The sequence below is a fragment of the Cavia porcellus genome, unplaced genomic scaffold (assembly GCF_034190915.1).
Source record: "Cavia porcellus strain 051 isolate PalLab524CR breed Dunkin Hartley unplaced genomic scaffold, mCavPor4.1 scaffold_31, whole genome shotgun sequence".
Lineage (NCBI taxonomy): Eukaryota > Metazoa > Chordata > Mammalia > Rodentia > Caviidae > Cavia > Cavia porcellus.
Window position 1 is genome coordinate 32022159 of NW_026947514.1, and position 12601 is coordinate 32034759.

At 40.8% G+C, this 12601-nt stretch overlaps 1 protein-coding gene across 2 annotated transcripts in view; it reads right to left on the bottom strand.

Moving 5' to 3' along the window:
* Positions 1-12601, bottom strand: part of Susd6 (sushi domain containing 6) — a 99435-nt gene that overhangs the window by 57313 nt on the left and 29521 nt on the right. The window contains exon 2 of one of the 2 annotated variants that reach the window (XM_063241079.1): positions 7561-7673. The exons of the other annotated variant lie outside the window; for it this stretch is intronic. The gene's annotated coding sequence lies outside the window, so the exon portion shown is untranslated. The remainder of the gene's footprint in view (positions 1-7560; positions 7674-12601) is intronic. 2 annotated transcript variants of the gene reach the window in all.

The window sequence follows — 12601 nt, forward strand, 5'->3', positions numbered from 1 at the left end:
AGGATCAGAGTTTTGTAGTCTGGGCTACATAGTGAGTTCAAAGCCAGCCTGAACTGCATAGTGAGGCCCCGTCTCAAAATGACAAAGACAAAAAAAAAAAGAAAAAAAAAATTCATGTATGCAATGCAGGATATTCCCTACATTGTTTGTAAAGGCAAAACAATAGCACAACCAGCAAGTTACAGTAAACCAAATATAACAATATTAGGCAGTGCTTTTTAAAAGACAGAGAAGTTCAATCTGTGTCAATATGGAACAACAACTAAAACTACTAGGTGAAGAAATCCATTTGAATGCTTCAATTTTCTGAAGCGGTTGTGGGTGGGAAATAAGGATGGAACCCACTGCCTTCACACTGAGCTCCATTCCCCAGTCCTTTTTATTTTTCACTTTAAGATAGGGTCTCACAAAGTCACTAAATTGCCCAGGCTGGGTTTGAACTCTCAAAACTCTCTTTCCTCCTGTATCACCCTCCTGGAACAGTGATGGTGAACACAGATGATATGTGCTCTAGTGGGCTGTTTGTATCATTCAAAGCTCTAAAAAGTTTGCCATCACTGTCTTAAGGATAATGGGGCTTACAGATGTGTGTATCACACCTAGCTACATGCATGTACTTTTAAAGGACATGTCACACACACACACACAAACAAACACATACACAGACATGGGCACACACAAACAAAGATACTTGGATCCCCTGAAAATCCGACTGGAATGATGCATAAGAAACTGGTAACTAACTGCTGCCTTTAGGGAAGGGAACTAAACGGTTAACAGAGGAGAAAAGGTTTCCACTGATATATTCCCTTTTAATCCCCTTGGACATTGTACTTTGTACCCACATTAGCTATTCATATAGACAATGAAATCAACGTAATATAGCAAGTCTTTCCTATAGTCAGCCTATCTCTTCCCTCAACAAACCAACTTACCCTCAGTAAACACTCTGATTCCTCCCCCTTCCTTGAATACAGTCCCGTAAGGGGCTCTGCACGAGGCTCATCATGAGGAGTCTTCTTGACATTTCCTGCATGCTCACCCTCTTCTTACCTCCTATGACTGCACCTTTACCAGGTTATTAAAAAAGAAAAATCACTGCATCTATTTTTTCAACTGCCTCATCTTACACGATTGGGAGTTCCCTGAAGTCAGGGACTGTGAATTACTCAACTTGGACTCTCTTAACAGCCCAGATACCTGATAGGGAGGCTACAAACGTTTGCCAAGCATGAAGAGCCACTATGGAACTGGAGAATAGAAGATGTACATGTAGGTAAGTTTCGATTTGATTTGCTTTGTATTGTTTTTAAAGAAATAGCTGGCTCTTCTCTTTCTGCTTAAGCAGCCACCTGAGCCAATTCCATTGCAGCCTAAGAAGTGGCCAACTACAAAATGGATAGGGTGCCAGGGATAGAGCTCAGTGGTGTAAGTGCCTGCCTGGCAAGTGCAAGGCCCTGGATTCGATTCGTGACACCAAAAAAAAAGTAACAGAATGGATGTTGTGATGAAGTGGGGGCTTTGCAAAGAAAGAAGGCAGACAACAGAGTATGCACAAGGCGGGCCTCAGAAATAATACAGAGGAAAATCAACTCCCAATAGCCCACAGTACCAACCAGAATAGTAGACAACAGCTACTATGGAAGAAGTATCACACTGTATCATTTTAAGAAATGATTTGTTTTCAATCTAAAATTTTTTTAAAAAGCAAAATGCTTGAATTGTGGCTTTAGCACATCAAAGGAAAAGAAATACATTTCAGAACAAATTAAGACTAAGTACTCATTATCCCTAGAAAAATAATGAGGTTCAAGCTTTGTTCAGAAAGGAAGGAGGGCTGGATGTGGTGGCGCACACCTGTAATCCTAGCACTGGGGAGGCTGAGGCAGGAGGATTGTTGCAAATTTGAGACCAGCCTAAGCTATAAAATGAGGTCGAGGTCAGCCTGAACTGTGTAGTGAGACTCTCTCTCAAAAAGACCAAAAAATAAAAAGGAAGGACAATTCTTTTCACTTAAGAATTTTTTTGGTATCTGAGTGATCACACACACTGTTTTGAAAAACTGGATGTAAACCTCATTTTTCAAAGCTAGCATTCAGGAATATATGTAACCTTACAGGTGAGCAGGCAGGAGGCTGGGCTGGATTAGCCCCATTTCTGTCACCAGCCAGCTGGTCATAAAGGTTCTCCAGTTTCCATCTTCATTTCTGAAAATGGCTCTAATGTCTATCTTATCTACGGAATTCTCCACAGTGTACACACTTTTCTTTATGTAAACCATGCCTTCCTAAAACAAATGGCTTTCCCCTCCAAAATACAGGGTGAAGAGACATGAAAACCTGCACTCTCCCTTCTGGTTTTCTTTTTGGGGAATGACTGCTGCTGCCCTAACCGTGGGTAACAGCAAGAAACTCCACAACTAGACTGTCAGCATCGCCTGTGACCCAAGAACACCAAAAGTTTGATGACTACACCTTGCTGAATGTGATGGTCACTACCTTTGAGCCATAGCTCCAGTCTTGGGAAAGCCACTTCCTCATTTATAAAGTGAAGCTGTTGCTTGCTTAGACTCCTTCATAGGTTCTGGTGAGGCTCAAAGGGCACAAAAGACAAGAAAATGTTCAGTAAACCAGAAAGACCCAGCCTTATACTTAGTCTCAGTCAGAAGCCAAGAAGGAGAATTGTCTAGTTAAACCAAGTTCACACAGTTTACTTGCTTGTTGTTGCCACAGATGTTTCCAGGTTAACCCAGGAGCCTGTTAAGATTAAAGGTGCCCTGAAGCCACCTTTAAAACTGGCTCCTGGCCTAGAAAGTTAGTAGTAGGTGGGCTAGTCACAAAACCCTGTTCCTAGGCAGCCCAGAGGCCTGTCCCTGTGGGGAACGCCAGTCCTGCTAGTGGAAGGATGGGCTGTGTCACACAGTTCCCCTTCGTGAAGACAAGAGGGGACTGACTCAGTTGAGCTTGGTCCATGTGCTGGGTGGGTAAAGCTTACAAGTAACTTTTAAGATATGTTATTTGCCAAACCACAGCTCATCTTCCATTAGTTAGGAGTGGAATGTGAGAAAAGAAAACCAACTTAAATCCTCTCCTTGTACCTCAGACTAGTGTAGTAAGCAGATGAGGAGAATCTAGAACACAGTGGTGAGAGATGAGAACAACTGCCTTCACCAACTCCCATATAACGGGAGAGGACAATGATCAGTTCCCAAAATGTGAACAGAATTGAACCAGCCAATTACATTTCAGAGTAGGATAAGGGCTTGAAAGCTCCCAGAGGGAGTGGTAAGAGAAATGGTACCAAGGTCAAAGCTTCCCAGACCATCTCTTACCGCTCCCTTTCTTTCCTTCAATACTCCCCATCCTTTACCCCCACTCATCTTGAAATGATCTATCTAAAAGAGTAAATTAATGAAATTTTGTAGATGCCTTCTATCTCTCCCCCTGTGGATGAATACCACCTTCCAATCTTATTAACCTCTATTTTCACAGTGCCACAAACACTGGAAAGCTTCAAGTCACTTCTTTTAATGGAACTGAGAGCCTTGTACCTTACTCATTTCTGTTCAACCTCCAGTTCCTAGTCCAAAAGGTACACATTCTAACAACTTTTGTGGATACTTTAGTCCCTCCAAATCACAAATATTATACTTCAGTTTTCCTCTTAAACCACCTGAGCAGGCCACTGCAGGGGGCCAGAGGCTTTTTGAATTGTTTTGATGTTTTTTTATATCCTGTTTTGCTTCAACAGAAATGTTCACCATAGTTTCTGGCCATCACCTCTTCCCCTAATATTATACCCCATACTTCAGCCTAAAACATCAACAGACACATTACCATACCCTTCCTAAGCCTTCTGTCACAGTTCCCAATACCTCTCTTCAGAAACTGACAGCAGAATAAGGACCTGAACACAAGAGACAGATGTGGGCCCAGCTCCCCCACCCAACAGTAGGTTTGGCTCAGGCAAGTTGCCAGTTTTCCTGGTGCTCTGAATGATCCCCAAAGGCCCTTTCTAGGTTCTAAGGACTCTGGAATAGTCTCAGGAATAGGACAGGCCCTAAAATACTTCCTTAGAAAGGATTAGTCAACAAAAGTTCTGACTGGAAGGGAGAAATGTGATGTCTGTCCCCACTGTTCTGCATGAGCAGCCCTTTCATCTCCATCTTCCAATAGCAATTCCTAGCATCTATCTCCCTCTGCACTGCAGCAAACCAGGAGAGTCCACTTGGCCACTGGAGCTTAATCAATCATCAGCACATTTGTATGGGCCATCCGTACACAGTGTTCCTAAAGTACTTTCCAAAAATAACAAATGTCTAACAAAAAACCAGTCTCCACACACATACACGGATCTCTGCAGAGCTGCAGGAGCCCAGAGAGAAAGAGAAAAGATGCAAAGAGCGGACAGAAGGGGAGGCCCGCCATAAATTTCAAAGCTGAAGGCAGAAAACCACTTCCCAGGGATGATCTATGACAAACATTTCACTTCCCACCCCTCTGTCTCCTCATCAGTAAAAAGAAATAGTACCTGTAAAGAACTCAAGGGAGTTTGGGGCCACAGAAAGGACTGGCCAGAGGCTCTGGTCTGTCTAGGTAGTAGCTGGGGCTTCTTGGGCAAGTTATTTCAGTTCCCATGTATAAATGGAACACATGATACTCATGTCACTGAGTTATTATGGAGTAGAAAAGAGAAAAATCATGACACAGGATAATCTCATGAAACTGGGCAGTCAGGTTAGTCCTGGCAAAGGTCCATTCCCATTCAAACAGATTGTAGCAAAACACCCCCCCCACCGCCACACACACACACACACACACACACACACACACACACACACACAGATTCCCAAAGGCCACATTTGCAGCTGGTTTGGAAATATCCCTGGGACAAGGCTTCATACACATGGTCAGTTTAGACAAAAAAGCAGAGAACAGGTGAAAAGAGTGAACTCAGGGGGCTGGAGATTTAGCTCAGCGGCATAAGCACCTGCCTTGCAAGCAGGCAGTCATGAGTTCGATCCCCGGTACTGATAAAAATGAAAAAGACAAAAAAAAAAAAAAGAAAGAAAGAAAAGAGTGAACTCAGATTCCTTCCCAACAAATTCTATTTTATTGCTGTTGCTATTGTTGTTTCTTGAAACATAACTATGTAGTTCAGACTGGGCTTGGATTCACAGAGATCCTTTTGCCTCAGCCCAGGGTTTTGCCTCCACACCTGGCTGAGCCAAAAATATTTAAGACAAACAGTACTATCCTCCTCACACCAAAGTTTAAACACCTCTTTATGACTATGATAAAGAAATGTTAGTGTCTGGGGAACTATGGAATATAACCACACACAAATACTCATTACACCTCAACAGATAGATGGTATCAGCCCATTCCATTGATAAATGCAATTAAGGAATCTAGAAGTCTTCCTTCCCCTAGCTTCCCTACTGAGAAGGGCTTCCAGCAAATTTGTTGCCCAAATAAAAGGTCAAGTTCAGCTCCATCTCTTCCAGGAAAACTTCTCATTTCAGTGCACCAGTCTGAGAAACTGAACCCACAGTATTACTACTGGGGTCACAGATGAGACAACTAAGCACACCTCTCTTACACCCACTCAAAACTAGTGATTTATCACAGGTAACCAATGCCAGCAGAGACCACCAACTGTTTCTCTCTGCCCCACAGTGCTTGATAAATAATTAAGAAAAAAAAATCCAGAAAAAAATTTGCATAGAAAATACAAAACGGCACAGCAGCAGCAGATACAGAACAAGAGGTAAAATGGTATAAACCCTCAAATTTTTAGCTGGTGGCAAAACAGATGCTTGGCAGAAGCAGCTATAATTGCTATCTAGGGCTGGGGGATTTAGTTCAGTGGCATAAGTATCTGCCTGGCAAGCGCAAGGTCGTGAGTTCGATCCCTGGTACCCAAAAAAAAAAAAAAAAAAAAAAAACCTGGTATCTAGACCCCAGAAACGCATCTTATGTGTCGTCATACCCTCTGCTTGGTTCCTAGTAGAGTTGGTGAACAGGCTTCAACTCGCACTTTGCAAATGAAGTTTGGGAAGCGGATTTGTTCAGTCTGACTTCCCAGCGCTCTGTATTTCCCATGGCTATACAATCAGCAAATATTTCCTGGCTGTCTTCCATGTAAAGTTTTGGGGATCAGAAATATGAAGTGGGGCTCAATCCTTACCTTCAAGGAGTTCACATGCACTGAAGAGGAATTACATGTTTATCCACACAACAAAACTGGTATTAGGGCCCAGAAGGACTTGAAAAAGTACTACAAACTTGGGGGTGGGGAACAAACTGGAGATGGGGATCTCAAGTGCTACAAACTTGAGATGGGGAACAAACATTCCTGATAAGAAGTGGGAGAGAAAAGAAAGAGAAAGCACTCAGCTGGACCCTAAACTTAGGCACACATTATTGAACTCCAGAAAGTGTACATGCAGAGTTACTTAGAAAAAGAGCAGAACAATTTCTCTGAAAGGGTGGTGGTGGAGAGGTCATCTGGTCATTCTGTCTGCCTAGAACACTAAATGCTGCTTCCCGGTAATAAAAAGTAAGTGTCTATCTATATACCCTCACTCAATGGGATGTTTAGGAGCCAAATTCTGGCATTCACAATACTCAGAGCAGTGTAGGAAACAGCTCCTCCAGGTCAAAAATAGCAAATTCAAGGGAACTGGTTGCTGTCCTTGTGTTTACTTTTTACCATCTCTGTGGATCACTTTCCAAAGGCCCCTGAGTGTGATGGGATAAACAGGTCTGTGTCACTTCCTGGTTCTCAGGCCTTCTGCTGCATTCCCAGGAAGTCTGGGATGGCTGCCTATTTAAAAATAAACTTTACAAACTTGCCCAAAATCCCAACCTTAAACCACCCTTCTATTTCAATTTCACTAAAATTAAAAAGGGTAGAAAGCAAGAAATGAGAAAAAAATGACCACAAATAACAAATTCCTCAGGTCAAAGCAAAAAAAAAAAAAAAAAAAGTTTGCAATTGAGCTCAAGGTCAAGAAACTTGAATTGTAATTGTTTTATCTCCCTAGAAAAACTGACCTTAGCAAGCAAAATGCTTATCTCTATACAACAGCTGCTTCAGCATATCTTAATCTCAATGTAGTTATCCAAGACCTTTGTGGACTCAGTTTTCTGATCCATAAAATAACACCAATAGTACCTATTTCCCAGGACTTTTTAAAATATTATATGGGAAAAAATACACAAATAGCATATGGCTGGGCACACTGAGTCATGAAAAAATGGTAATTTATTATTAGTCATCATATCCATCATTATTTTCATCATCATTGAAAACACAGGGTTAGAACAAAGGATCTCTACTTAAAAAAGAGTTTTCAGGCTCCATATCCTATGACTCTTAGTCTCTCTGTCTCTCAAGGGGGCTGAATAAGAAAAGGAAAACAAACTGGGTAAAGTATGATACTCAAACATATATCCTCAACCTTTATGTTGGGAACAGTATGATTAGGAAATCCATCAATGAGAAAAATGGATTTCTGGGTGAATGATTGGGGATGACAATGCGCAATGTGTGTACCATTGTTGCCCTATGACTGCTGTGCGTTGAAACTTTATTGTAGTTTTTTCTTCTTCTTCTTCTTCTTCTTCTTCTTCTTCTTCTTCTTCTTCTTTTTTAAACTTCTTTTTATGCTTGAATAAAATAGATTTTTTAAAAAATGGATTAGATGGTGGATAGATAGCAGCAGCTACAGAGGCTCTCTGAGATACCCGCTTAGAATCCAGGAATGCTGCAGTATGAGGAGTCCTAAGCGAGGGAAAATACACCCTGCTGTCCCAGGAATGAACCTAAGCTAAGAGAAACCAACTGGAAATCCAATCCTGGTGCTGTAACAGGAACAGATAAAATCTCAGTGCGGAAGCTAGAACCTGCGCCACTGGAAGCCGCGATCTGAATTTCCTGCTGCCGCTGCTGCGTCCAAATCTGCAGGGCAGGGAGAGAGACGCCCCAAAGCTCTGAGAGCAGGAATCTGCGAACGGAGTTGAGAGTGGGACTAGCAGGGATCCCTACATGGACTTGTGGTGAGTGAGGGGTACAGGGACCCTTGCATAAAGTAGGAGGCTCCAGCAAAGGACATACTGGGATCGGGCAGACTTGCCGGAACAGGGCGCTGCAGGGACTTCAGTCACATATTCCCCTCTCAAGCAGGATTGGTGGGGAGTACCTGGCCTGCATGACACCACTGACTTAGACCCAGTAGGCGAGCCCAACACAGGTCCCAGCGCCTGGAGGTGAACCCTAGCAGTGAAGCCTTTGGTAGGTTGACCTGGAGGGGCGGGCCCAGCAGAGGCTGCCCAGGTCTGTGTCTCCCTAGTACACTGTGGAACAGTGGGTGGGAACACCTAGCTGGCGCAATTCAAACAAACTGTAACTGAAAAAGAGAGAAAAACTGGGCCTCCCACATTCACTTGTACGGAAGGAACAAAAAGTATGGGAAGAGGAAGGAACAAGAAAGGGTCCTCAATCTCCAATCCTGCAAACACTGATCCAGGAAAGGGAAATGCAAAGGAAGACAGAAAACACGCAATATGAGACATGGCACCAATAGACATAAAGCAATATCTCCAGAGCCTCATAGACGAGTTTAAAACTGAAGTATTTAATGAAATAAAGCAAGAGATAAGTAGAATAGATAGAGAAATGCTAAGCATCGCCCAAGAAAAAACAGATGGTGGAATGGAAGAACAGAAAAAAAGGGAAGAATTGTTTGATGGAGAAAATAGAGGAAACGTGAATAGAATACATGAAGCAGGTTCAAAGAGATTACCAGGAAACTAAAAACTCTATTGAAAGCTGGCATAACAGCTTGAAAGAAACTAAGGATAGATTATCTGAATTGGAGGGCAGACTTGTAATATGGGAGCATGAAATGAAAAACTTCTTAAAAATAACAAGAAAACAAACAGCAATAATACAAAGACTACAAAGAGGATCTACAACCTAAGAATTAAGAACATAAAAGAAGAAGTAGGGACGCAAACAAATGGACTACAAAAGCTATTCACAGAAATAATCCAAGAGAATTTCCCTAATTTAGCAAAAGGTAAAGATACTCAGATATATGAAGCATACAGGACCCCAGCCACCTACAACCCAAACAGAGCTACATCCAGGCATATAATAATCAAAATTCCAGAAATCCAATATAAGAACAGAATACTAAAAGCCGTCAGAGACAAGAAACTTAAAAGGGAACACCCATCAGAATTACAGTAGACTTCTCGGCACAAACCATCAAATCACAAAGAGCATGGGGGGAAATAATTCAAGCTTTCAAAGATAACAACCTCCAGCCAAAATTGATATATCCTGCACAATCCCTAGAGATTGATGGAAAAACAAGGTGCTTCCAAGATAAAGAGGAACTAAGGGAATTTGCAACCACCAATTCAACTCTACAGAGAATACTGCAGGATATTCTAAAAAAGGAAAATACCAAGACTTCAGAAACAGTGGCAGAGAGGCCACAATGAATGGAGCAGAAAGTGAAATGAAGAAGACAAACTGACAACAAACGACAGAAAAGAGCTCAACAGAAATGAGGCAGAGAAGATTGGATGGTAGGAACAGCTATTTTGGAGAAAACAAGACATCATAATAGCTAGTGCTGATTTAGTATCATCTTGCTTTGAAGTCCCATCAAGCTTTTATTCTTCTGTCTCCATCGGTCTTAACAGGTTGTATCTTATTGGATTTTATTATATGTGATAATATAAGCAAAAACTTTTATAGACAAGGAGATTATACAGAAACCATTGTTCATTTTCTGATAGTTGGTTCTAAATACCCTGTAATACTGTCATTCTCTTGAGTGGTTTTACATTGTCTTGATATGTTTGGTGCTACAGTATACGAAGTTATACTCAAAGATTTCAAGGAAAGAGACATTATGGTAACTACTTTTATGTCAGGATGTCTTGTGGTGAAACACTATTTTGCTTAAATGGTTATGCTTTGACCTGAGTTGTTTTGTTGTTATGCCCTCTTTTATCTCAGTCTCCTTTGTTAAATTATTTACTTTTTTATTTTTTTCTTTTTAATTAAGGGAAAAATTTTAAAAAGCAGGATATATTATTATAGTAACCCATTTTGATTTCCTATTAACTTGATTTCAAACCCTGTATAGCCCTCACCATCTTGCTTTGATTGATTTTCCTCTATTCTGCTTTGCTTGATAGTACCAAGTTCGAAAGTATAGGCAACAACTGTAAAGACAATAAGATTCATTATGATGCCCATTCCGGTTGACTATTATCTTCTTTTAAAGCCCTGTAATGTCTCCAATGTTTTAGTTTTATTCTTTACTGTTTTGTTCAACTTTATTATAACTGATGATATACGCAATTCTTTTTAAGATAGCAAAAGGCAGTATGGTAACCATTGTTGATCACCTAGTATTTTGTTTTTACATTATCTATTATGTTCATCCTTTTGATTTGACTGACACTGTTCTGTTATGTTACATTTGGTTTTACTCTCTTCACAAAAAAAGTAATAAGAACTGTGGGAGTAATAAAACCCAAAATGTGTAATTGTCATTGTACAAAAGAGAGGAAAAGAAAGTGCTCTCAAGGACATAACTGCATGTATATTTAAGTGTATAAGATAGATAACCATATTACTGAGTTTTGTTGGATCATTGAACAAAACTGTTTCCAGTCTCACTGTTTGAAAGTCCACTTTATATGCTTTAATTTTGTAACTTGAACAACTATTTCTAAGATAACAATATGTAATCTATTAACTAGTGATTTCCTATTATTTTTTCTGAAATTCTGTATAACTTGTACCCTATTTCTGGTTTTTTTTCTCCTTAATAAAAAAAAATGGATCAAATCAGTCCCTCCAATGGAAAACTTTTGCCTATTCCTGCATTAAATCTACAGCACCGTAGCAAAGTTCACCCATAACATACCAAACTGCCAACATTCTCCAGGCCAAGAGAGTGTAAAAAGAATTAAGATAGATAGATAGAGAGAGCGAGAGAGAGAGAGAGAGAGAGAGATAGATTAGATAGACGTCAGCTTCATACACTGCAAACATGTACTAATCGAAATTTAAAGCATACAAAAAAAATCTTCCTGTATCAGCATAACCTTACTTCAACTGTGTAAAAGGATTTTCCCAGCATCTCCTTACGGCAGCCCTAAAAGCACAGCACAGTGGCCACCCACACATTTCCAGTAATAACCAATCTTACCACCAAGCATTTTTTTTAAAAGGGGTCTTCTTAATATAACATTAATCTGACCAAAGATCAAATGCCCTTCCCCAAAATCAGACTGTAATCAGGACTATTCAGCTTTACCAAGGGCAAGGTACTGATCTATAATTACACTCAAATGAAATAAACATTTTCTCTGATTCATTCACTTCACTGTGTAATGTGGCAAATGTTATAGAAACACTATAGAAATATCAAAGCAAAAGCATAAGATTAACAGGTAAAATATTTTTAATGAAATTCACTGTAGGAACTAGGCTTGATGGTGCATTTGTAATCCCAGCATTTGGCAGCCTAAAGTAGAGCCCTGGGGTACATAGTGAGTTCCAGGCCAACCCACACTACAAAGTGAGACCCCACCTCAAAACAAAAACAACAACAAAAACACATCACTCTAAGAGGGCTAGAGAATTCAAGATCAGGTAGCCACATGTGGTGAGTTCTTGCTGTTGGGGACTCTGCAGGGCTCCAAGACAGCTCAAGGTATCACATGGTCAGATACAACATTCTAACTCTGGTCTCTCTTTCTCTTTAATTTTAAAAACAAACAAACAAAAAGCACTAATGCAATCATGAGCACTAACATGAGAGCAATAGCTCTCGTAACTTCATTTAATCCTGATCACCTCCTGAAAGCTCTACCTCCAAATACCATTAATATACTGTATGACTTTAGGGAAGAAGTTTTCAACATATGAATTCTGGAGGACATACCCTAAGCACAATAGGTCCTACATTTCTGACAGAAGTGACTGAGTAGATGGTAGAGCCTACGGTAGAAGGAAGGCAGGTGAACAGCACGAGTAGAATTCAAAGTGAGAAAGTGGAAACAGTAAGGACAAACTTATTTGGGAGGAGAGGTTGGAAAGGGAGAAAATGGACCAGATCATTGCTAGAGGGAATGACCAGGTCATAGCTAGACTTACAGGCTGTGCCCTTTCAGTTAACCCAATGATTTTAGTTCCTGAATAGTCCAGACAGCTCAGAGAATCCCCTATGGAGTGTCTTTCAAAACCAACATTACCACATACTATAGTTGGCCAAAGCTAGTGAGAGGGCAGTTGCCCTAACAGAGAGGTGTCTGCTTCCTTGGTGTTCAGGAAGAGCAAACAATGTCTCTCCACCCAACGTGCTCTTCTCTGAAACTGCTACCTCTTCTGTGAGATCCACTGGAGAAGAACAGTCTATCTAAAAGCAGAGCTAAAGGAGTGACCTCCCCTCTGGTATCCTTCAGACCTTACAGTTCTCTACAGATTTGTCCCTAGTTTCCACCATTTCCTACATTCCTATTCAAATGTCACCTGAATACTTACCCTCAGATTCAGGTTTAGGAGT